Source organism: Atta cephalotes (genome assembly GCF_000143395.1).
Source record: "Atta cephalotes unplaced genomic scaffold scaffold00071, whole genome shotgun sequence".
NCBI lineage: Eukaryota > Metazoa > Arthropoda > Insecta > Hymenoptera > Formicidae > Atta > Atta cephalotes.
The window spans coordinates 347,526-352,434 of NW_012130135.1; positions in this window are offsets into that span (position 1 = coordinate 347,526).

Below are 4,909 nucleotides of genomic sequence, written 5' to 3' on the forward strand. Positions count from 1 at the left end.
CAAGGAATTTTGCAAGGAGCGAAAGAGATGGAAGTCTGATGGTGCAAGGTCTGGGCTACGGTGGATGTGATAACATCCCAACCATGTTGCAACAATTTTTGCCAAGTGACCAAACTTGTGTGTGGTCTCGCATTGTCGTGGTGAAACACCACACCCTTACGATTAGTTCGTTTCTGTGCGATGGCATCACTTAATTTCTGCAGCTGCTCACAGTAGACATCGGAATTAATCGTTTTGTTCTTTGGAAGTAGCTCATAGAAGACTGGTCCAATCCCACCACATTGACAGCATTACCTTCTTTTGATGGATCTCCGTCTTTGCTTGCCTTTCCGGCTTTGCTTCACCTACTCCAATTTCTTTTTCAGCTGACATTGTTGTAAACAAGTCATTTTTCATCGCCCGTGATCATATGTTTCAAGAACGGATCGTTTTCTTCTCGTTTGATGAATTGATTGCAGACGCTCATGCGATTCGTCACATGAATTTCTTTCAACTCATGCGGTACCCCAAACATCGAGCTTCTTTACGAAGCTTAGTGATTTCAAATGCTGTGAACACTTCCAACGGACACTTTTAAAGTGGTAGCAAGCTCCCGAACCATTGAATGCTTATTTGCTTGCACCAATGCTTTCATTTCATCGTCATCAATTTTGGAAGGCCTACTGGAGCGATAAGCGTTTTTGATTGAAAAATCACGGAATCGGGCGAACCAATTCTGGCGTTATTTGACGACATTTCTGCCGTAAACTCGGCGCAACTTTTTCCTTGCTTCAATTATTTTCTTCCCTTTTTTGAAGTAATAAAACAGGATATGGCAAATATGCTCTTCAAAATTCTCCGTGTGGTTCTCCGAACCACAATTGCAAGCATAAAACTCAACCGAATCGTGTCAACTTTTTTTTTGGTTTTTAGATTGAGTGTCAACAACAAAATGCGCGTAAACATTTGACATTCATGTCACGCTCGCATACAAATAAACGTGGACAACGCCATCTATTGGAAAAAACAATGACTTTTTGAACAACCCATATTTATATACACAACCTCTCTCTTTCTCTCCTTCGACGATGCGACGCGCTCAGTGAAAACATATCATAAAGCGTTACATGTGGTATTTTGAAGGTTAGATAATCTGTCACACAATGACCTAGTATAATCTAATTATACCGAGCACTTAATACGTGTATTAAGGCTGCGTTTCAAAACGTCCTTTCCGAGGAAAATTTTTATTTTATTCAAAATATATAGTACAGTAAAATTATAGTATATTAATAAAAAATAAAAATATAGCATACTATAATAAAATTTTCCTCGAAAGATGTTTTGGAATGTAGTCTAGGTACCATATTTACACTAAATCACTTGATTCACTTGATATAAATGCTGGCGGATTATTTTGATCTGATACTTCTGAATCACGAGTATCAAATCAAGCTGATACGCGTACCAAATGATATTGAATGATTAATGAAAGAATCTTAGCATGCTGTAAACGCTTGGTTCGTTTTGAATCGTATATTAAAATTCACCACTGCTTTTAAATTCAAGTTAGAATTAGAAGTTTTACATCTTGAAAAAGCAGTACAGATATCACAGATGTCACTTAACCTGACCTATTTTGAAGCAGATCGGTGTAAATAAGGATGTATCAAATATTTAATCCGTGTCAATTTGATACACAATTTGATACATACTAATCGATTTAACGGTGTAAAAAGAGTCAATCGACAATGCGATTCATTAATGGCTGATACGTACAATATATTAGGCCAATATTACATACGTTTTTTTTTGTCGAACGATGATTTTCAAGTATATTAATTGGTTGCAAGACAGAGAGGATTTCGGACTTCTTTGTCCTATAGCTAATCAACAGAATTGAAAAATTTATCATATGGCAAAAAATGGACGCATATAATATTGGCTTAGTAGATAACATCAGCCGTTAATGAATCGCATTGTCGATTGCATGATAGATTATATAACCTTCAAAATACCACATGTACTTGTTGCTCTTTTATAATTTTCTCGATGTACTTTATAGTAAAATATATATAACAACGTACGTATTTTAATACAAGTAGACGCATACCGATAAAAAAACATCAAACGATAAAAGAAAGCAATGCCTCTAAATGTATATGTACGATGTGATAAGATTGTGTCTCCATGGAGAAAGAAGTCTCATCCTATATCTTTTCTGTCAATATGTTCCGTTCCGCTGTTTCTTTCTCCATAGGGACGCAGCCTAAGTAAACGTTGTTAAATATGCATGATGAATCTAAAACTTTTTAAAAAACTTTTTAAAATCTTCATAAATGCGTCAATGTATGAAATAAACATATGAGTTATAAATAGAAATCATTGACCTGATAAAAAAAGCTATAAGTTGATTGGTGAGTCATAACGCATTTAGATATGTATACGTACGCATGTATGTACACATTAGGAAGGCCTTACCTTAAATATGGATAATTTATACATCGAATGACAAATTTTTTAAAGACGTATGATATAAAATCATGTGTCCAATAATGCAGTGTCCAATATTGCGGTTTCCAATAATGCGATGTCCAACTGTGGGGTGCGTGTTCAATCGTGCGGTGTCCAATAATTACGTGCCCAAAAAGAAGGTCATCCTTTCGACAGCGAATTTTAGCGTAGCTAACAGATTATTGCCATCGTTAGACTTATTTTCGAGAATAATATTACTGAATGCACGCGCGGCTTGAATGGTGACGACTTCGGGGTCACCAGATACCAATCGCTAGGTACAAGGATTTCAGAACTATTCAATTCCCGATTCAGTAAATAGAAATTCTATCGTTTCGGATTTGGATCCAGAATGTCTGATAGGAGAAGTTGGTAGTGTGTTTTGTGTACTTGATTTTATTTTACTCAAATTTTCTATCGCAGTCTTGTAGAAATTCTCTATTTCTGATTTATCATCTAAATTCCTCGTATTCATTTCTGCTTCCCAAGATTGCACTTTCTCATCCCGGACGAGTCCTCAATTTTTCAAGTTCTGTTACGTCCAAGCTCCGCATGGAACTGAAGGGGTGAACGCAACAGGAATCGAATTATTAAACGATTTGGTCGTGTTCAGGCTTCGCAAAGGAACTATGAAAAACTGAATCGGGAGGCACTTCGCTTCGTGATGACTCTAATGAACCGGAGATCGAACAGAGGAAGTGGAAACCTCAACTCGTGCTCTGCTAAACATGAGTCGGACGTACTTTTAAAGGGCCCAAACTGGGTTAGTGTGCCGAGAGAGCACACTTTAACGCCAGATGTGCCGGTGCGTCCGTATGCTCTGGCTTTCGATCATAGGACTTAATTCAAGTGACCGGGGAGAGGGTGAAGTGCAACCGCAGGAGAGCTTACAATGAAGGAGGAGAGATTTTTTTAAATTAACTAACGAGGGTTAAATTTAATAATAATATAATAAAAGAAATATTTAGCAATATATTTTTGTTACACGATTTGTTTGGTTTATTTTGTCTTGGTTAGGTATGTTTTATGTGCGTGTGTGAAAGTATCGTGTGAAGGGAGAAATTACGAATAGGATATCGAGGAAATAAAAAGAAAGTGAGATTTTGGTAAATAGATCTGAGAGAGTTCGGTCTGATTTTTTTCGGACAATGATAATATTAACGAGCGGACACGAGCGACCGGTCGACAGGGGCGAGCAATTATCGTGAGGCGATGGCGACAGATTAAAATTATAGCGTGAACGGATTGTAAAGTTTTTATTTTCTTGTACATGGAAATTCAAAAGGGAGAAAGAAAAAAAGAAAAGAACAAAAAATAAAATAAAAATAAATGAATAATAAAAAAAAACAAAATGTTGAAATGAAATATTGAAATGAATTACCGAAAGAAAAAGCGAGAGGGACTAGAAAATAGAGATATACCGATTTATTACAGAGATGCTCATCGGGGTCCTCCGGCTAGGATGTGGGAGATTGATGATGTTTCTTCAGCACTAACTCTAAATCTTTAGTCTCGCTGGTCAAGTATGCGAGATCGATAGAATTTCTCCCGCAATGTTTCTAAATTCTGAGTTTTAAATTTAGCCGGGTAAGAAAATAAGAACTTTGGACTCTATGTCCGTCCTCAGAGAGAAATTAGGAAAAAAGGCGGTGAGTCCCGTCGAACCGGGGTTTTTATAGTAATCTGCCTTGATTAACAGCGCACTGATTTGTGAATAAGTTCGTTATTTTATGTAATGGAGATTTATTTCCTTCTTTCTAATTGTCAAGAGTAGAAAAGGACATTGACCAGAATCTGTAGCGTGTGGAAGTGTCATCCTTAATTTTATAATCTTAATATTTATGGGAAAACGCACGTACAGTGCGTCAAGAAAGCACACGTGCAGCGTCGGCATGAGATCACCCAGAATCTACCCCTGAACGTCGTGTATCATTTCTTAAAATTGATTACGGATTCGTGAGAATCGTCCACAACTTGACTGTTAAAAAGTATCTTGGCGCCGGTCTTACGCTTCCAATGATATATTTATTATTATTTTAGCCGCAGTGTCTGAGAAGCACAAACTTGGTGTCCTTTTAGTCCCGCTCGTACACGTGCATCGATTTTTAGTTTATCTCGGAGCGACATTTAGGAGGAGATACTGGATTCTTCGTTTTAATTTTTAGTGTGCGAAAAGAAAATTTTTAGTCTTCTCTAGACTATAACGCTCAACTTATGCGTTATTCGCAGCTGTCTTTTTATTTCAACGAATTCCAGATCTCTACGAAAGAAAAGAATCATGGGAGTCAGCTGGACGGAACAATATAATATTAACAAGATAAAATATAATATTAATAAGATAAAATATATTATATGATATAATATATTTATTACGTTTATATAATATATAAAATACAAAGAATATATAATAAAATAT